The sequence below is a fragment of the Rattus rattus genome, chromosome 1 (assembly GCF_011064425.1).
Source record: "Rattus rattus isolate New Zealand chromosome 1, Rrattus_CSIRO_v1, whole genome shotgun sequence".
In the NCBI taxonomy this organism is placed as follows: domain Eukaryota; kingdom Metazoa; phylum Chordata; class Mammalia; order Rodentia; family Muridae; genus Rattus; species Rattus rattus.
In genome coordinates this window covers 211,893,599-211,915,777 of record NC_046154.1, presented here as the reverse complement: position 1 = coordinate 211,915,777, position 22,179 = coordinate 211,893,599, and the positions used below count along the sequence as shown (strand labels likewise).

Here is a 22,179-nt window from a genome sequence, read left to right as displayed (position 1 = left end):
AAAGATGAGACCTATAGGCTGGCCCTAGACAAGAGCACTGTTGTCCAGGAAGCAGTGTGCACCTCTACTGTATTCCTCCTAGGGGGCTAGAGAGATGGCGCCATGGTTAAGAGCACTTTCTGTTCTATCAGAGGATCTGAATTATGTTTCCAGCAACCCTCCCAGGTAACTTCACAACTTCTTGTAACTCTAGCTCCAGAGAATTCCACGCCCTCTTCCAGCCTCAGAGGACACACACACACACACACGCATACATGCATACATACATACATATACATACATGTATATACAGTACACATATATGCCCATACATACACAACACATGCATACACACATACACAACATACATATATGCCCATACATACACAACACACACAACACATATATAATACACATATATACAATTACACTTACACACATAACCACATACACGAACACACATACATATATACATATACACACATACAAACATGTTTACACACAGACACATACATGCATACACACATACATATACATGTAAACATACACACATATGCACATATATACATAATACACATATATGCACATATATACACAACACACACAACACATATACAATACACATATATACATGGACACTTACACACATAACCACATACATGAACACACAGACAAAAATACATACATACATATACGCATACACACACATATACAAACATATACATACAGAGACAGAGGGAGACAGAGAGACAGACACAGACACAGAGAGAATGGAAGTTTTTATTTTAAAGATTCCTTTCATATTGCTCTGAGTTGGTTGGCTTACAACCACCTGTAACTTCAGTTCTAGATGATTGGATACCCCCTCCTCTGTCCTCAGGGAACATCACACACACACACACACACACACACACACACACACACACACATGCACGCACACACTAATAATGATAATTTGTTTTTAAGAAGACAGTGATCTAGCTGAGCACAAGGATTATTACTCTTTGCTTCCTGGCTGTGGACACATGTGCTGTCATCTGGTCCTGTCACCATGCCTTCTCTCCCATGCTGTCTCCAGAGCTGTGAGCCAGCACAAACCCTTTCTTCTTTAAGTTTCGTTTTCCAGGTGTTTTGCTGCAGAAATGAGAAAAGTAACTCAAACCTCTTCCAAGGCTCCTGGAGGGCTGAATCAGAAGGAACCGGCTCTGAGAAATGACCAGTCCAGGGCTGAGGCGGGGGGCTACTCTAACCACACTGGAATTACACGACTGCTGCCCATCTAGACCAAGATTCCCCAGAGTGCAGGTTCTCAGTGTGAACACAGCGGAACTCAAATTCACACTCAGCTCTGATGCAGGGTGTTAGGTGACACTCAGGGTGATGTCAGTGCAGTAACGGTAGGTGCTGGACACAACAGACAGATGCTGTGCGTGGGATTCAGGGCTGCAGTGTGGCACCAGGGGTCACTCTACAAGTGTCTAGAAGAGCCTTTAGACCCTCACAATTCTAGGTTCATTATGGAGCAAGGGCAGAGATGAAACTTTCTGTCCAATGGCCTCGCCGCTCTACAGTGTAACTGGGTCCCAGTTCCTCTACCCCTCCACTGCACCCCACTGCCTGCAGAGACTATCCCTCACTTGTCCACCTACCCAAACATCAATACTTAGGGGTGACACCTAGAACGCTTCAGTTTTTGTGGTAAGATACATATGAGGGGTTGGAGGGATGGCTCAATGGTTAGTAGAACTTACCACCTATCAGAGGACCCTGGCTTGGTTCCCAGCAACCACATCAGGTGGCTCACAGTGCCCGTAACTCCAGCTTCAAGGGGCCCCAGGTTCCCTTCTTACCTTCATGGGCATCTGCACATGCATACAGATAGACACATACATAAATAAAACTAAATAAATCTTTTAAAAACATAAGAAAGATACATATAGCATTAAATCCGCAATCATAGTCAATCTTACAGTTAGCAACTGGGTGACTTTAGTTCATTTACAATGTTATATGACCATCACCACTGTCTAGTTCCAGAACATTCTTCAACAATCTCCAAAGGAGATCTTGTGTCTGCAAAATAGCTATTGCCCTCCCCACAAGCCTTGCCCATCAGTAATTTATGTCTCTGTGGAATTGCCTATTTTGGTATTCTCTAGTTATCAAATAACATGGCTTCTCCCACCTAACATAATCTCTTACATGGCATCCGTTCACGCCTTACCCCTTTATGACTGAGGACCGTTTCACTAGATATGCAGGGTTCTGTTTGTCCCACTACGACTTGGATGGTTTTCCCCTTGGGCCACTGTGAATGATGCCTCCAGGAGACTTTAAAGAGCACGACAGTTACATGCACTTACTTACGCATTAGCCAAATTTTATTATTTGTTTACTGTTTGTCGTGTACGTGTGTGACACACATGCAAGTGTGAGTGAGGGCATGTCTCAGGGCACGCAAGGAGGTGAGAAGTCAGAGGCAGCTCTCGGGAGCCGTTCTCTCCTGCTGTGAGTTTCTGGGGTTGGACTCAGGCTGTCCGGCTTGTGTGTCCAGCACTTTTACACACTCTGTTTTGTGTGCAGCTTTTTGCTTGAATACCTACTTTCATTCCTCACGGTCTGCATTTGGGGGGGCGGGGTTTACTGGGTGTCATTTGCAAACTCTATGTTTTATGTATTGAGAAGTTGCCACACTGTTTCCTAAAGCAGCTGAAGTGCTTAATCCCAGGAGCACAGTACATGTCCCAGGAGCACAGTACACGTCCCAGTTGCTCACTCCCTCCCCACATCTGCTGCTGCTTGGGGTTGTTGGCAATCCTTGGGATCGGAGCCAGGACTCTACCTGATAAGCAATCCCGTGCTCCCAAGCTTCACTCCTTCATAAAATGTTATATCCACCTGCGTTAGTTAGCCTAGTGGGAACAGAATCACGTCCCTTTGTGTACTGGACATCGTGCCAATCGCGGGTCGGCTGCAGAGAACACAGCAAAGATCCTGCTCTCATGGAAGCTCCTCCATTCCAGTAGGAATGGCATACAGGAGTGGAGACAAGACCTGAGGCTGCAGATCCAAGGCTAGCTGGGCTTCGGGGGTCGTGTGTGTGTGTGTGTGTGTGTGTGTGTGTGTGTGTGTGTGTGCACGCGCATGCGCATGTGCATGGGTATGTGTGCACTCGTGCAAACGTGTTCCAGTGATGAATACAGAAACCTGGACACTTGACCAGTGGCTTCTATGCTACCGAGGACAATGCTTCTTCCTCTCCCATCAACCTTTACCTGTGCAAATCCCTAGGGAGCAGTGGTTCCCCCTTTCTTTTCAGGGAATTGGGGGACCAGTCTCGTGAAGGTCTCATGCAGGAAACCACAGCTTTGAGTTTGAGAGTGCAGTAGACATGCCGTGTCTGGAGATCCATGCTCCACACCTCACTCACCTCTGCTTCTCTTCTATCTCCTGAGAGGTGTTTAAGCCTTGGAGGGGATGACACAGATGCCACATATGAGCCTTCGAGGTCACTGCTGATCACTGTAAAATCTCTCTGAGCAAAGCAGACAGCAGCACTATTCTATGTGCATAGTGATGTAGAAGGCAGTCTGACAGACACGTGTCCATTTAGCACCAATAATAGCAGCTTCCTACTAAAGCCAATGACCCCTCCAGCCACAGACTTCTGGCCAGGTTACAGTCCTAGACATGACTTCCCTCCTGTGGAGTGGGCATCAGTCCAGTCAGGTTGGGTGCTCCTCTCTGACACTACTGTTGTACCCCTGAGCTTATCTCACCTCACTTCTAATGGTTGCATTTCCATGATGTCCATCTGTTGGGGGATCTGGCCACTAGATTGTGGTCTTGAATCAACTCTCGCTTCCTCCTGATGTGGAGTTCCCTCCATGATCTCAAAATTTTGAGTATGAGTCTAGGAATCTGCCTTTCTCGCTTCCCACTTCCCTTCTTGTCAGGCGAGTTAATGCACACCAGAACCTAGGAGCTACCAGAACCAGAAGGCGAGCAGTTGTCACCACTGGATGGCAGAGCGGGTAGGATCTTGTTACCTATTTGTGCTGGCTGAGTATCCCTTGGCCCAGTCCCAGTTTCTCAGGGCAAACAGACTTGTAGAGCAGTCAACCCTGTGTGCCAGGGACAAGGTGGGGTAGCAGCACCCCGCCCCTTGCCTTGCTCTACTCTGTGGTCCACGTGGTGAGACATCTGGCCCAGTGGCTTTTACCCTAGTGGGCAATGGATTGAGTTCTCATGCCTGTTGCTTCCTGGTGAATGCTGCCTGGACAGACCCTGGGCTGGGAAGCTGGCCTAAACAGATTCAAGTTCTATCCAAAGCTTTTCAGACAGCCTGGGTACCGACAGACGGTGTTAGGCAACGTGTTTTCAGGTCTCTGGATTTGTTGTCGCAGCTGCGGTTAAAACTAGTAGGTCTTGTGGGGCGGTAATGGTGTATGCTTTTAATCCCAGCATTGAGAAGGGGGAAGGCAGGAAGCAGAGGCAGGCAGATCTACGAGTTTGAGGCCAGCCTGGTCTACAGAGTAAGTTCTAGGACAGCCAGGGATACACAGAGAAACCTTGTCTTGAAAAAAAGAAAAACTAAAACCGAACAAACAAAACTTGTAAGTCTCTGTTGGAGGCATGAGCTCTGAGAAATACAGGCATCTTCCCAGCAACAACGACTCCCCTCCTGGGCTCATTTGAAGACCCCCCATAAATACTCCGCCTGGTTCACAAGGCAACTCATAACACCCCATGACATTAGTTCCAACCCAATATGTACAGTCCTCAGTGTTCAAGGACTGTGACAGATGCCTTTCCCTCGTGTTCTCTGCAGCCCTCACAGGACCAAGTCTATGGGAGGAGTAAAGAGCCAGACGGAGGAAAGTGAAAATCACAAGTGTTCATTTTTTTAGAAATAGTCATCAAAGCAATCCATTTTGGGTCAGCAATGTGGCTCAGTGTTCAAGGCACTTGCCATAAATCTCGATGAGCTAGGTTTAATCCCCTTGACTCACAGGATAGAAGGACAGACCTGACTTCCATATGTGCATTGTGTCATGCATGTGTGCAGATTGTGTGTACATAGATGAACACAAAATAAATAAATATCTTTTAAAAGTCAAAATGGGTTGAAAGGATGGCTTAGCAGGTGTAAGAGCGGTTTCTGCTCTTCCAGAGAACTTGAGTTTGGTTCCATCCACAGGGGGCCGTGCACAGCCCCCTGTAACACTCTTTTCTGGTCTCCCCAGGCACTGGCCCACACTTGGCATAGACTTATATAGACATAGACACTCACATAAATAAAAGTAAAGGCCTGATGTCAGGGATCACACCTTTAATGCCAGCACTCAGAGGCAGAGGCAGGTGGATCTCTGTGAGTTCAAGAACATCTGACAGTGACTTTCAGGGCTACAAAGTGAGACACTGTCTCAAAAATAAATTAATAAAATAAAAGTATAGATATGAAATTGTTAAAAACAGCTGGGCATGGTGGCTCACACTTTTAATCTCAGCACTCAGGAGATAGAGGCAAACAGATCTGGGTTTGAGGCTAGCCTGGGCTACAGAGAGGGTTCCATGACAACCAGGGCTACACAAAGAAACCCTGTCTTAAAAACCCAAAACTAAACCAAAACAAAAACTCAACATCAATAGATCCATTCACCCCCAACCCCCAAAACACGCCACAGCTGGAAAAAGGGCTGTGGCTAATTTCCCCACCAGAAAAAAACAAGGAACCAATTAATAAACTGTGTTTCTGTGTACATTTCTAGGCTTAAGTGAGCTCTTCTACCTAGATTACTCTGGACAAATAATTTCAGCTGTTAAGAACCACCATCAACACAACATATAACGTCTATAAAGATTACAGTGATCCTAATACCCATAATAAATCATGAAGCGTAGCAGAGACCAGGAGCACTAATGGTAGATGCTGTTGTTTGTGGAGCTCCAGCTATGGGCCAGGCGTGGTGCTAAACATTTTGCTTGGATTGTTTCATTTAAACTTCATAACCTTAGGTGAGTTCATCTCTAGGACCACTCAACCAGGGAAGTAACACTCCTACAGGTGGAGAAATTGAGCCTGAGAGGTTGGAGGACCTAGAGGGTGTACACGGCTTCCATTTTTGGCTCTTTGAGTGCCCCTGTTAACTGCCGTAGAGCACGTGCTATCACAATCTGATACGTGATGGGGGAAGTGTGGGGGATTAAGTAAAGTCGGCATCTGATGGCCATTTGGTAGAGGAGACTGGATATGTTTCTTTAAAGTCAGGGTACACCAGACTGACTGCAGATTCCCTGAGGTAGCTGAGGGTGACCTCCAAGTCCTCATCCTCCTGTGCCCACCTCCCAAATGCTGGGGCTTGTGTGAGCACTACCACACCCCGTGAGGAGATAGGACTTAAACCCAGAGAGATTCAGAAGCACCCCTCAGCCCTCGGGTATGCTGTTGTACCAGTGAATCCCAGCTCAGGCAGAATTCCATGCATATGTTCACAGTATCAGTGCTTACACAGGGCAAAGGACGGCGACCACCTATGCATCCATCATGAGTAGTCACACAGGCTGGGATGCATGCTTCCTGGTAGGTATCAAAATGAACAAGCTGGACTTTTGTATTTGCTGATGTGGAAAAACACACATGAAGCAGTAGGAGAATAACAGGCACACTACAATACTCTTTAGACGTATAAATGCACCATTTGCCCAGCATGGACACCACCTTGTGTCTAATCTCCAGCACCATAAAGACTGAGTGTGCATTATACCCAGGGTACATTTAGGCTAGGTGATTTGTTTTATTTTTGGTTCTTGAGACAGGGTTCCTCTGTGTGGCCCTAGCTGTCCTGGAACTCTCTCTATAGACCAGGCTGGCCTCACATTCATAGAGATCTGTAGGCTTAGTGTTTTTCAAAACCTAATTGAATAAGAGTTCTTAAATGCTTAGGCCTTCCTTCTAGCCCACGGGCAAAGTTAGGGGAGAAAGATGGTTAGCAGGACAAGGGGGGTGTGGACCTGTTTAGAAGTAGTTCTTTGGGGTGAATCCAAACACGAATCAGCAGTGGCAGTCCAGTCCAATCAGCAAACACCAAACAAGAATCAGTACCATCAGCTTGTTCCAGAAGAAACCGCAAGGCTCCACCAAATTGTCACAAGGCCAAGGAAGTGGCAAGAAGCAGCCAGAAATCCATGAGAAGTTCTTTGGCATGCTTCTGTCTATGAAGTCACGAGAAGTGAAGACTAGGGAGAGCAAAGAAGACCAGTGAAGCACTGCAAGGCGAACCAGTGCAAGAGCATCGCTCACGGTCCGTTGGGTTCTACTTATACTCTTTCCAAACATCAAGTGTCCTTTCAAGTGTCTGCCTCATCAAAACATCCTCTTATAAAACAGCTTCCAGAAAAATATCACATGACACACCACAACTCCAAAAAACTTAGAAATTTCCACTTCAGAGTTTCACCTGCCTCGACCTCTTGAGTGCTTGGGATTAAAGGCATGTGCCACCACCACAAAGTGTGGACTGGGTAATTTGAAGAAATTTTAATAAAAGACATATTTGTAAATTTTGGGTTGAATAAAGGAAACACATAAGTCCAGTGCCCATGAAGCTCTACTGCCACTGCCAGAGCCCAGGAGCAGGGAGAGCTGCGCAGAGGAACACCCTCACAGGTGTTGAACCTCTCAGTAGAGGGCTGCAGTCCCTCCCCTGGGACAGCCAGCAAAGGGATGGGGAGCCTAGTACCTGCTCCCCCTCTCTTTCCCTCCCTCCCTTCCACCCTGCCTAGTGCTCTCCATTTGCAAACCCAGGCTGGAAGTCAGGAGGCAAAGCAGCCGAATTGGTGCAGGTCAGCCTCCCAGGGCACAGAGTGGCTCGGGTGAGTGTGGTCCTAAAAGTAGACCATGTTCATGCTGTTCACTCTGAAATACGTGACTGTTAAGGCTTGGAGGAGGTGCTGTGGAGAGAGCAGTGTGAGGGAGAGGCTCTGGTGCTCTGCTTGTTTCTTCTATTGTGTGACTCAAAACGGCCAGGAAGCACAGTTTGGGATGAAGTCATGCCGGGCTGGTTCCTTTCTTGCTTCTGAATCACGACACCACGGGTGAGCTGTGGGCAGACATGTTCCCTGTAGGGGATGGTTCTGATGCTAAGGTCCTGGTCTCCAATTGGTTCTTGATCAATCAATAAAGATAATAGCGACCAATGACTGAGGACAGGGTAGGCCGCTTAGAGTTTCTGGGCTAGGATGCAGAGAAACTGGGGAGGAGAAGGAGGCAGTAGCTGCAGGAGATAAAGCCAACCAGTCATGTGAGTTTTCGGTTGGAGGGGCCAATGGCCGCTCTATCAGATTATGCCTGGGATTGCAGGGGAGGTTTAGGAGTGCCCAGTCATTGAGTAAGCAAAGGCGTGCGGCAGGTGTGTGTGTGTGTGTGTGTGTGTGTGTGTGTGTGTGTGTGTTTCATCCGTGGATACAAGGGAATCTGGGTGGGGGCTGGTAGCACGGTCCACCTGGAACATGAAGCAGGGTAGCAGAAGTGCCATCTCACTACAGATGGCACGCAATGTGAAAGGTGAGAATCCACTATGGTACACACACACACACACACACACACACACACACACACACACACACACTCACACACACTCACACACACCACACACACAATGATGTAGTTTAATAGAAGGGAGAACTGGTTTCTCAGTGGAGCAGAGCGAGTCACGTGGTTCCAGTGCACAAAACCTGAACAAAGCAGCACAGGGAGAGACTCAGCTCAGAGACACTGCTGGGAGCTCCTGCTGAGCAAAGGGACAGGTCGCCTGCTCTAAGGCAGTGAGAGACAAACAATAAAAGCTGCCTGCTTCCGAAGAGCAGGCAATCAAAGGATAGATTTTTTTTTTTTTGGTTCTTTTTTTTGGAGCTGGGGATCGAACCCAGGGCCTTGCGCTTCCTAGGTAAGCGCTCTACCACTGAGCTAAATCCCCAGCCCCAGGATAGATTTTTTTTTTTTTTTTCCGGAGCTGGGGACTGAACCCAGGGCCTTGCGCTCGCTAGGCAAGCGCTCTACCGCTGAGCTAAATCCCCAACCCCAGGATAGATTTTTTTTAAAGTTTGATTTAAATTTTTTTTAGGATGCAAAGTATTTTACTTTTAAACTTCTAAAGTTTGAACACAGATAGCCTTGTTTAGACGAGTTTCCAAGCTGAATGCAGCTGCGTGGCACTCAGTTTCTGATAAACAGTTTCTAATACCCAATGTGGGTGCCTACGTTCTGATCTGTGGATGGTGAGCTGACCAGCTTCCGTTGGTAACGCCCCTTTTTGCCTTGGTAAGGGCTTAACAAACATTGGGCATTGTTCTGGTCTTACACAGCCAGTGCTTTCCTGGGAGGCATAGACCATGTATAGGAAGCCAACTTCATCTCGCACACTTCAGAGGTGGGTGTGGACACACTCACCATGCTGTGCCCGTTTACCAGGAGGAAGGAGGCTTGTTTAGTATTGAGTTGCAGGCACCTTTTAATTATCTTGATGAGCTCGCTCATATTCACGTGATCAGGTACAAAGAATTTGGTCTTGTCCAGGACCAGCAGCTGCTTCTCAACCTTATATCGCTCTATAGTCACTGGGATCTTGGTGGGGTGCTACTCGCGGATGAGCCGGACATCTTACATCTTCCACTCTTGGTTCAAAGCTCCGAGGCTGCTTGAAGGTCTTCTCGGATGGCATAGCATGTGGGGGTCCTGGGTCAGACGATCGATCTGGCTCCCACGATGATTACTTCCCTTGTGTGTCTCCTCAGCCCACACCAGAGTCAGGTGACTCAAGGCACCGATTTAATTTTTTTTAAGGATAGAAGAGTATACAGATTTTGCTTGAGCCACACGGGAATTTCTTCCTGTGGTTCGGAACTGATACAAAGGGCTTGAGACGAGAGGCAGAAAGCCAGTTGGTCCACAGACCAAATATCAAGCTCCACAGAAGAGAAAAGTCAGTCAGGGGGAATGAGTGAACAAATGCCTTAAAGTTAGAGATGTGAAAGTCTTGCCAGGATGATTTCTCGGGATCTTTGAACATGATCTACTCATGAGATTTCTGGGATTTCTTTGCCTGGTACAACATAGAGACTAGAAATAGGCTTATACTGTAAGCAGAAAGGGATTTAATTAAAGTTAATTACAGAGAAATAAAAATATTGAGGCATTCAACCTTAAAAAATTAGATCGAAGGCAGGGGCGATGCCACCTAGCCTAACTCAGACAGTAGAAATTTAGGCCTTGAGAAATACATAAAGAGAAAACCTGGAAATAGGCTCATACTGTAAGTATACAGGGATATTAAACTCCTCAGAAGGGAGAAATTAGGGAGATCGAATGGAAACAATGCTTCAGAGATTTGAAAAGGTCTTGCCGGGACAATTTCTCAGGATCTTTGAACATGGTCTATTCATGGGATTTCTGGGATTTCTTTGTCTGGTATGGCAAATATAGCCTGCAAATAGTCTTGTACAGTAAGTAGATAGAGATATAAAATATTTGAGTTTGGTGGTTATATTAAAATTCCTCTGGTAGAGAGGTCAAGCTAAATGTATAATGATTTCTGGTTACTGGACTAAGGACTTATTATTTTGGAAGAGAGGTTCTGTTTTGTGTTAATGGGAAAGGAGAAGAGGGCTTTGGACCCCGTCCAGAGCCATATGGATCAGAAATGACAGAGGAGACCCCCTGAAGAACTAGAAACAAATCAAGAGAATCAATCAGGACAGGTAAAGATTCCTCATGTCATCCTTCACATGGCAACAATGAAGACTTATTACTAATAAAAGTTAACTCTAAAAAAAGATAGCTGTCTAGGGGCTGGGGATTTTAGCTCAGTGGTAGATTTACCTAGGAAGCGCAAGGCCCTAGGTTGGTCCCCAGCTCCGAAAAAAAAAAAAAAAAAAAAAAAAAGATAGCTGTCTTTTATCTGCTCAAACAAGGAGAATTTCATCTGTAACCAATCTGTGCACCTTGCACAATCCATACGAAATCTTAATGGTACTAAAACTTTGGTTGTGAGATTCATATATTACAGAATGTACAGCTCTGACTAGACTCATTCACTGGGAGGCTGAACTACCTGCTGCTCCAGCCCCCTGCTTTCTTTTTTTTTTTTTTTTTTTTTTTTTTTGGTTCTTTTTTTTGAGCTGGGGACCAACCACGCCTTTGTTTTTCCTAGGCAAAGCGCTCTACCACTGAGCTAAATCCCAACCCCAGCCCCCTGCTTTCTGATGCTGTCCAGAGACTCGCTTCCAGAACAGCTTTAGAATTGCTGCTGATTTCAGGCCATTTTGCTTCATCCAACCTTTTAGACGGTTCTGGTCAGAACTTCTGTCCAACTCTGAACCTTTCAAATATACAGAGACTAGATAACAGATGCTAAAGCCGGCCTCTTGAGTCTAACCAGTTTTTCTAATTTTCCTATCCTTCCTCGCCCCTTTAGAAAGTTTCTTGTCACACATCTTCAGCAGGAAGAAGCTATGAAGAGTCGTCAGCCCAGTTCCCTGGGTTTGGGTGTCTGGTAATGGTTATTTTACAAATTATAGCTACATTGACATTTTAAAGGATTATTTGGAAATGGTTATAATTTTGAACAGGGAGGAAATAAGTGGGGTGGATTATTGAATTTTATCCTTAAACAAAACGTTGTGTAGCCATAATCTTAAATTGATAGAAATCTTTAAAATTGATGCAAATTGAAGTCATAATTTTTTACATTGGTACAGAATTTATATTGATACAGATTTAAGGTTTTCATTGGTGTGAATTTCTTATATTGATACAAAATTTGAATTGTTACTCTTAGATGGGCATTGTGCCTATGCAATTCATTTAAGAATATGAGGCTTAGGCCCAGTCCTTCTAATAGCTGCTTTACAAACTGTTTAAGATGATTAAGTAAGGCAAGTTAAGGGCCAGATAGCAAACTCATGGTTCTGTTAGATTCTGATTTAATAAAGTACCTTCAGTTTACTCAAATAGAAATGGCTAAGAGTAGCCAAAGTTTAACAGTTCAAGATACTTTACTTATGTAGTCCTCACAAACATCAGAAATCCACAGATCGTGACATTTAATGTTATTTAATCATTTGACAATGAGACATGTCTGCTCTGGACAGTTTCCCCATTCTTCTTCAAAGAATAATTGAGTATCTTTACCTCCAGGTGAGGCTGCTTATTGTGTCAAGGCAGTCATGCGGCAGAAATCACCTGTTTCATCTACAGACAAATAGTGTCCAGGACAAGGACACACTGTGGATAGGCGACTGACAGCTCTGCCAAGACTGGGTAAGCAGTCCTTCGTAATCCTGCTTTGCAAAGGTCTGTCAGATGATCCTGAGCCAGAAGGGTGAAGATAAACGCTCCAATGTTATAAGAAATCAGGGGGCTGTCTAAGTAGTCAGCTGTCTCTACAATTGTTTAAGTTTGAGAAGGTGTTGGTTGCTTCCTATATACCCAGGTAATGTTAAGTCGTTCTTAGATTTCTGATGGGGTTGAAGACTAGTTTAGTCTCATAATCAAACTCAAGTTGCTTAACATCGCAAGAGAGGTTATAGAATGGAAGACATGGTCTTCAGATGGCACTAGAGGCTAAAATCTAAACATAATCCAGGGATAGAATCATAATTTTAAGTTAGAAATGTTGGTAGAGTACTTTATCTAATTGATAAATATTAATTGTATATCATACCTTGTAATTTACCTGATTGTTATGGTTTTGTTCAATCTGGGAGAGAGGGTTTTTTTTTTTGTTGTTGTTGTTGTTTTTTGTTTTTTTTTTCAGAAAAGGTGATTTTAGGGGATGGTTCTGATGCTAAGGTCCTGTTCCCCAATTGATTCTTGATCTATCAATAGAGATGCCAGGGGCCAATTGCTGGGCAGGAGGAGAGAGGCAGTGCTTCTGGCTCCCCACAGCGGGAGACAAGGGGATGAAGAGTAGTTTTTACCACGTTTTGGAGGGAGAAAAGGTGACCAGTGATGTAAGATCTTGGGCAGAGGGAGCATAGGCCACTTCTCCATGCAGAAGGTTAGGTTGTTGAGCTGGAACTAAAGGTAACTGAGCAACTGAAGCTGAGGGCAGAGTGAGAGGTGCTGAGCTAAGAGTACTGGGAAGGGCAAGCTAGCCACAGGAAACTGGAAGTACCCAACAACTGAGCCAAGAAGGCAGGTTGAAAATATACTAATAAAATGTACTAATGGGAACCGTGGATCCAAGGGAACCTGGGTGGGGCTGGTAGCATAGTCTGCCAGGAGTTTAAAGTGGGGATAGCAAAAACTACACGCTACAGCTCCCCAAAGTAGGCCACACCAAGATGCCTCCATCTTGTATGCTCACTCTGTGGTGCAGTGTTGCTGTTCTACAGATAGCTGGGGTATTATTTCATTTGCATTAGTCCTCTCTTCATCAAAACAAAGTACCCAAGACAATTAACTTATAGAGTGTGGTGCCTTGAGTAGGCACGGCCCCCTTACACTCACCTGTTTGAATGCTTGGCCCATCGGGAGTGGCACTCTTAGGAGGTATGACCTTGTTGGAGTAGGGGTGGGCTTTAAGGTCTGAGAAGCTCAAACTAGTTCACTTCCTACTTTCTGTGGACCAAGATATGGAACTCTCAGCTACCTCTCCAGTACCATGTCTGCCTGCTTGCTGCCATGCTTCCTGTTGGACCATAATGGACTAAACCGCTAAATGCTAAGCCAGCCCCAGTTAAATTCTTTCCTTTATAAGAGTTGTTGTGGTCACCCCCTACACATCTGCAGCAGATGTGCAGCTTGGTCTTCATGTGGGTTTCTGAACAAGAGGAGTGGGAGCTGTCTTGGTCTCTGTTTCCAGTCATTGGATCCCCTTCCCCCTACCTGAACTGCCTGGTTAGGCTTCAATGGGAGAAGATGTTTCTAGTCCTGCAGGGACCAGATGTCCCAGGGTGAGGTGGTCCCCAAGGGGTAGGGAAGGGATTTATAAGGATGGGGCTGGGAGGAGAGGAGGGAGGGGGCTGTGATCGGGATGTAAAGTGGATTAGATAGAGATAGATAGATAGATAGATAGATAGATAGATAGATAGATAGATAGATAGATTAGTGAGTAAATAGAGTTGCTGTGGTCATGGTGTCTCTTCACAGCAATGGAAACCCTAACTAAGACAAAGAGAAAAGGGTTATTTTGGATTCATGGTTCTAGCCTCTGTTAGAGATGCCACACGGTGATGATGGTAAGTGTATGGGACATAAACTTGCTCTCTTTGTGGTCTGAAAGCAAACATGAAAGAGAAAGTCCTACAAGACTAAGACAGGGCAGTAGCTAAAGGTGTCTGGCATCAATCCTGATGAGCCGAGTCTGATTCCCAGAATCCCCATGGTGAAAAGGGAGAACCAACTCCTAGGTCCTCTGACTCCACATATGAATCATGGAATTTGAGCAGCCCCCTCTACATACACAAAAATTCTAAAAATGCAAATTAAAAAAAGTGTCACATAACCAAGCACACAGGACTGAAACCATACAGTGTCCAGGGCACAGACACCACACTAATTTGTCTAGCACCTGGCCATGCACTAGGATAGCCCCAAGGGGCACGGCCTTTCTGAGTGAGCAGCACGGCAAGGCCTAGGAGAGGCACTTCCTGCTGTGCATCCACCTTTACAAGCACAGTGAGGCCAAGCCTCGCCTATGCACGTGTGCATCTGTGCTCTCTGTCAATGAGGCTGTGGCCCTGTACCATCCCACCCCATCCACATGGACCACCCCGTGTCCTGCTGCCTCTGTAGCCACAAAGCCAAGCCAAAGTCCAGGTAGTCAAGCACCCATGTAGGCAACCTCTGACCAAGCTGACCCCATGCAGCGTGTGAGCTCCCTCCATGCACCTGCCTCATGTGCAATCCTGTTCCTGTCACTCATCATAGCACACCTGAGGACCAAGCACATACCCTCCCCCCAATGGGAACAACATATATGTGCAGAACTGGGACTCAGAGCCTAGGGGAGGACCGGCTTTGGGATGTCTGTATGACATGACTCCTCCTCCCGCCCCACTCTAGGGTTCTAGCCATAGTTATTGGAAATGAACACTTATATAAAAGACAGACACGGACCCAAGCAACAGGAAGAAGAGAAAAGGACTAGAGTCTCACAGTTCCTTTTAGGGGAATGCCCTCCAGTGACCTGAGGACCTTCCATTAGGCCTCATTTCCTTATTAACGCCAGCCTGAGACCCAGTCTCTAACACATGGGAGACATTCACATCCCAGTGCATCTCTGAGGCTGGGTGAGCCTAAGAAATTACCTCCATCAATCAAGTGCTATGCTACAGAGGTTCTGTGTGACTTCTGAGACAGATGCTAGCCGGTAAAATGGCTTCTGCTCACCTCTCTGCACTGTACCTTCAGAGCTCAAGCCAGTGAGGAAGAAGGCTAGGTTTTTAAAGCTTCTGGTGCAGAGGAGATCACATGGAGAGGCCACAGGGTGATTCAAGAGATGCCCAGAAGTCTCTGTGGTGTCAGTCCCCACAAGGCTGCACCTGCTCATGCTCTTGGGGCAGGGGGTGCTGCAGTTCCAGGATAAACTCCCAGCTGCCATCAAACTCACCAGCAGACACCATTGTAGATCTTGTGACCTGTGAGAAACAATAAATAATGTTCTATTTTTCAGCATCTAAATATAGCATCGTAGCATTAAGATTAATGTCCGGCAGGTATCCTGAAGTTTTATGGATACTGCCATCTTATTTATTTCTACATTATTTTTGGATTTTGCATTTTTGTTTGTTTTTTAAAACAGGGCCATATGCAACCCAGGTTGGCCTAAAACTTGCTATGTATCTACTGGTCACCTTGACCTCAAATGATTCGGTAGGTATAGTCTCCCCAGCACTGCAACTGTGGTGCTGTAGGCCATCTTGTCCAGCCATTGCTGTCCTTTTAGCAAACAGAGTAAGGTGATGATTCCCTTTGGGGCCTCACTCAACCTGGAAATCCCCCACGCTCACCTGTCGGTTGACGACCTCAGGCATGCTATGTCCTCTCTGACTTCCATTCTGCCCTCTGGACTATCCCGCTCCTGTGCATAATAGCACAGACTCATGCCTCGCCTTCCTTCTCTTGGCCTACAAGGCTATGTACTGGCCTGGTCCCTATGCTCTGGAGACCAGACACCTCCTTCTTGAGTTGGCCTCGGCAGCAGCCCCTGCCCCTGCTTGGGTCTCTGTACCTTCAGAAAGCCAGATGTGAGAGTAGGTTACCAGCGAGTAAGCAGAAAATAGTTTCAGATTGTTTCAGTTTCATTCTAACTCTGGCCATTGGCTTGGTTGCTTGGTCTCTATTAAATATCTATGACTGACCACAGCTGAGTAACTGAATTAGAACCAAGATCTTCTGGAAAGAGAAACAATGAGAGGAAATCCAACCCAATGGGGACTTGCTGGGGAGCCCACTAATGTACAGAAACACAGAATGGAGAGGAACTGACCCGCACCCATGAGGACAGTGGCTGGTAATGACCTGCAGGGCAGCTTCCTGCCAACCTGGGGCTCACCTCCAAGCCCTTCAGCCTTCCAGGAAAGACTTGGGATATTATTCTGGGCATGGCATACTGGGAAGGATACTGGGGGTGGGGAGCAAAAATAAAGGGCAAATGGCAAGTCTAGACGGGCAGTCCCAGGAGAAAGGCCAGGCAATTGTACCAGACTCACATGGGCAGGGGTTCAGGCCAGCTGCAGGTGTGGATCGAATGTGAAGGAGTAAGCTGACATTGAACTTCTGAATCGAAAGGCAGAGAGACCATGGGGGCTACCAGACCTCCTCTGAGTCAGCTTGAGAGGCTGGGATGGAACCTGAGAGAGATCAGCAGAAGAATCTGGCTCACCGAGAAATGTTCTGGATGCCTGCAACTATGAGCAGGTTCTTTTCTTGTCAGATACCATAACCCTTGAGCCAGGAAGGTCAAAAGACAAACTTGCTAGCCAGGCAAAGCTACACGCCTATAATCCAAACACTTGAAAGGCAGAGACAGGAGGATCGCCACACAGTTGAAGGCATCTTGGTCTATACGGAGTTCTAGGACAGCCAGGCCTACTATATAGTAAGATCCGATCTCAAAACAGGCAAGTGAACAAACCCTGTTGGCCAATAGGGCAGAGTGATTCACACTGTTTTGGTGAGCCCTTAAAAGTGTGTGTGTGTGTGTGTTTGTGTGGGTGTGTGTGTGTGTGTGTGTGTGTGTGTTTGTATGGTGTGTGTGTGTATGAGTGTGTATATGAGTGTGTGTGTGTGTGTGTGTGTGTGTGTGTGTAGGGTGTGGGGGCTAAGTGGCCTCCTAAGTGCGATGCCTTTCCATTTTCAGAAAGTGTGTTCATTTTTGAAAGCACAAGAGAAGCACATGGCTCCAGACTGAAAGGATATCAAATGCACATTGCAAAATACATCTGTGTTCTGTCTCTGTTCTCAAGTTCCACACCAGTCCACCCCAATGCCCCAATGCCCCATATGCCACCTGTCTAGGCTCTTATAATCTCAAAGGATTTGTACTGATTCAATGTTGATCAATGGCCCCTTGGCTCCTCTCAGAAATGCCCTCGTTACTGCTGAGGCCCAGGTTGCAGAGTGGGAAGATGAGAACAGGGGGAACAGAAGCGGGTCCTGTCCAAGGAGAGGTGAGTCCCACACGGTTAAGAGAGTCAGTGAGTCTGCCTCTCCCTCTGCCCAGATGTCATGACTCAGGCAAGTCAGAGTCTCCCTAGCACAGTGTGGTCTGTGACTGGGGATGGAGCTCCAGAGGAACTACTGTGGTGGGCCCTTGGCCATGTTTAGCCATCGCTAAGGTGGTGGCTGTAATAATCACTGAGCTAGCTCTAGTCATCCCTAGAGTCCATGTTGGGTGTAGATGTGTACTCAGGTCAGTGGGCATTCTGTCTAGGGTGTGAAAGTCACAGGCCATTTTGTGTGTGTGTGTGTGTGTGTGTGTGTGTGTGTGTGTGTGTGTGTGCATGTGGTGTGTGTGTGTGTCCTACCACTGCCTGATTTTAAGCAAGTCATTGGGCATCATGGGTGTCAGTTTCCTCTCATCTGTGAGAAGTCAAGATCTATCCTCTTTAGGTCTCCTCTCAGCTCTCATACTGGAGGGGGAGCTTTGCCTCAGGAAGGTAAGCTGTGGCCTTTGGGGAAGGAATGTATGCCAGTCAGCCGAGTCTGGAGCCTCCTCTGCTTCCTGCTGAGGCAGCAGTGGGCTCTAGCTCCGCCTCCCTCAGGGCCACGCCCAGCATCCCCCCTCCCCCTTATTCTTGCTTCCTCTCAACACTCCCTCTTTGTTCACTATGACTCCCAAGGACCGGGCTACTACCCTGAGGCCCTTGCTTGGCCCAGGAAAGGTCTTCAGAGGGGAGGGGACATCTGCTCTGAAGGAGGCCCAGTTGGGTGAGGCATGGTCTGTAGATCAGATCAGGCTCCTGAGGGACAGATGGCCCTGGGGGATGGGACAAAATCTACTGCAGCAAATCACCGCCCATACCTGTCACCCTGGAGCTTGGCTCCAGGCTGCTGTTGTCAAGAGGGGAGAGGGTTGCTATGTAAACAAACCCTCCTCAGCTGGCAGCTTCTGGGCAAACCACAGACCTGAATTCCTGTTTGACAGAGTTTGTGCTCCACCAGGCTGTGAGGGAGAAACTTCCTGGCAGGCTGGAGACTCTGAGATGCCTCTCCGAGAAGGGGCGCCACAGTCAGCAGCGGCAGCATAACACGAAGAGAAGTGTCAGGCAGTGCTTTGCTGTGTCACTATGGTGTGGACTGGCCTCTCTCTGCCGAAAGAGAGGCACTATGCATTTCCTACGAACAAACCAGAAGGTCAGCAGGAGTTACCTGGCAGGCTCGAGGTCCGTCCCTGGTACTGCGCAAACCAGAAACAAGCCAGCAAACCCAAGCATGCAAAAGCTGTGTATGACCATTCTCAGTGGGCAGCAAGCCATGGGGCAGTGAGCTCCAGCCACACCTCCCAGCAGTCCTTTTGCTTCTCCTTCATAACATGACTTTATAGTTCCAGGGGCTCAGGTAAAAAATGCTGGTACACACAGTCAGGCAAGAAGGAGGTAGGGCATGATGTTGGCAAAGGCTGAGCTTCTCCAGAGAAGAGTGACTAGGAGTCTGCTGCTTCTGAGCTCCTCACACAACCCCCTGACCTCCCAGGTCCCAAGCTGACTCCAGTGACCATGTATCAACTTCTATCTTTATGGAAAAATACCCTAGGACCACGTCTTCAACATTCAAGACCCCTGCAGCTCCCTACAGCAGGGGATACTCTGAAATGGGGCTCTCACTGGGCCACACCTCACTGACCTGATGAAGTGAGGGGCCCCTTTTACACATTTTTAGTGCTTTAGTCTATTTCTTTGTATTTCACGAATTCATTTTATATTCTATCTGTCTGTCTGTCTGTCTGTCTGTGTATAAGCATAAGTGGGACACTTGTGTCATGGTGCACATATGAGGTCAGCAGCTACGGTAATCCATCTGTCCTTCCACTATGTGGGTTCTGGGGATTGAACTCACAGGTTGTCAAACTTGGTGGCAAGCACCTTTATGCAGGGAGACATCTCACAGGCCCTTAGTTCTCTTGCTAGGGGAGGGACCATCTGTCCTGTCTGTTTTCTTGTAGGCAGACCAACCCTGCCCCCCAGAAAGTGGGGAGCAGGACAACTTTGCTTTGGGGAGGAGCTGTGGGGCCCCCCAAGCATCTCACCCCTGTTATCCGAGATCCAGGGCAGTCTCAGTTGGAGGAGTTAGGGGAAGATGAAGAACAGGTGACCTAGGCTTTTGAAAAATGACCCCAGCTTCCTCATATCCACACTGTGGATGGAGTTCTTTCCCACCCTTTTCAATGATGAGATCTCCCTAGAGCATCATGGCAAACAAAATAACAAGCCACAAAGATTCTGGTGTCCAGATCTCTGGAACATGGTAAAAAGGACATTGCAGTTGTGAGTCAGGGTCTGAACATAGATTTTTCTTAGATTACCTGGTGTAGCCAACATATCCAGAAAGTTTTTATAAAGGAAGAAGGAGTTGTGAGAGGAGCAAAAATCAGACATTGCTGGCTTTGGCAGAGGAGGGGATGCCAAGGACTGTGTGCGGCTTGGAGCGGCTGAAAAAGAGAGAGCACAGACCACGTCCCCAGGGCTTCTGGGAGGAATGCAGCTCCAGGGGATGCTGAGATTCCGACCTGCAGAACTGCCAGAGAGTAAACTTACGTGGTTTAAAGTCAGGAGTCTGTGGTAATTTGCCACAGCAGCAGCAGGAAGCAAACAGAAACGTGAAGAATAATATTCTGTCTCCTGTGTTTGGCGACTCTTGATTGTTGGAGTCTATAGTGAAGCAGCTCTGAGTCTGAGTTCTGAGGCTGCTCTGAGACCCGGGTGGCTGGGTTCACGTTTCCCTCTATTGCGCTGCACCACTGTGCTCTCACTTGCAAACAGAAACAATGACAACACGTTGAGAGTCGTTATTCAATGACACAATGTGCCAATAACATTTGGAAAAATGTCTGGCATACTGTAAATTCTATGGAAGTGATGGCTTTCTCCCCCCTTTTGTTTGTTTATTTTTTGTTTTGTTTTTTGGAGGGTGATATTTTGTGTGTATGTATGCTCTGTCTGCATGCATGTCTGTGAGCTGTGTTCATGCAATGCCCGCAGAGGCCAGAAGAGAGTCAGATTCCTGGAACTGGAGTTACAGACAATTGTGAGCTTACATGTGGGTGCCAAGAATCCTGAGATCCAGGGTTGGGGATTTAGCTCAGTGGTAGAGCGCTTGCCTAGGAAGCGCAAGGCCCTGGGTTCGGTCCCCAGCTCGGGGGGACAAAAAAAAAAGAATCCTGAGATCCTCCTCCTCCTTCCATTTCCATCCCCCCCCTCCTCCCATCCTCCTCCTCCTTCTTTCTTTCTTTTCCTTCTTCTTGTGACAGGGCTTCTCTATGTAGCCCTGAGTGTCCTGGAACAGGCTCTGTAGCCCATGCTGAAGTCAGAGATCAGCCTGCCTCTGCCTCCCACGTGCTAGGGTTAAGGGCGTGCACCACTGCCCCACTAGTGTTAGTGTGGGTAATTTTCAGTTCTGCTCCACTGCACTCTGCTTCCATTTTTAGTGTGGTCTATTGCCTAGGGGATTGGAGGGTACAGATGGATGCAACCTCAAACCAATCTGTACGCTTGACTCTTTTATGATGGTGTCTCAGCCTGTTCACACGGCCACAGCCAGTTCTTATTAGGTCCTCCCAGCTCAAAGGAGAGCTCCAACGGTAGCGATATGCTCAGTCCAAGAGGAGCCATGGCTGCTTTACATGTTCAGAGCAGTCCCACTCACTTTCAGTTGCCTGGGGTTTGTGTTGGGCACTGGAAGTCAGTAAAAGCCTGACAGTGAGTCTCTGGGGAGATCTGTCATTTCCCCACAAAAAGGTGTTTCACTGTGGTGCAGTCAGGATGACCCAGGGAGTAAAATGTCACAAAACTGCTGATGATCTGGAGAGAGAAAGGCAAGGCCCATGCCAGCACTCAGAGCAGCCATGGCACTCAGAGCCAGGAGGCTGCAGACGTGGCCTGACTGGAAATCACAACCCTCTGTAGATCACACCCAGAGATTCCCAGCGAACTCCGAATCCACTACTAAATCTCAAATTTGCCCTTCTCTTCATTCTTTTTTTTTCTTTTTTCTTTTTTTCGGAGCTGGGGACTGAACCCAGGTCCTTGTGCTTGCTAGGCAAGCGCTCTACCACTGAGCTAAATCCCCAACCCGCTTCTCTTCATTCTTGCCTTCTCTCAGGACTCTTGCTGGTGGGATCTGGCAAGAGATTCTGGGATTTGTAGTTCTCATAGATTCAGCCGCTGAGGGTAAAGAGAACAAGGGTGGTGCTGAGTTAGCAAATGCTCTTATAGAAAAGACCATCCCTTGCTACCTTCACACCAAACAAATATCAGACCAGAAGCATGGAATGAAGGTGGTCCATCCCGTCACTGATGGCAAGGTGACAAGTTCACTCCCTCATTCATTTACTCACCTGTTTAGTGCATGTCTAGAAAGATCATCCTAAGCAGAACCATTGCCCCCTGCATCCCACTGGCTAGCATGCTGCAGGGCTAATGGGAACCATAGTGTGGTGCTTTGAATAGGTATGGCCCCCATAGTCTCATAGGTTC

The 22,179-nt window shown here is 47.1% G+C and overlaps 1 pseudogene; it reads right to left on the bottom strand.

The window, feature by feature from the left end:
- Nucleotides 1-7,866: 7,866 nt before the first annotated feature.
- Nucleotides 7,867-9,701, bottom strand: LOC116884729 (annotated as a pseudogene).
- Nucleotides 9,702-22,179: the final 12,478 nt, after the last annotated feature.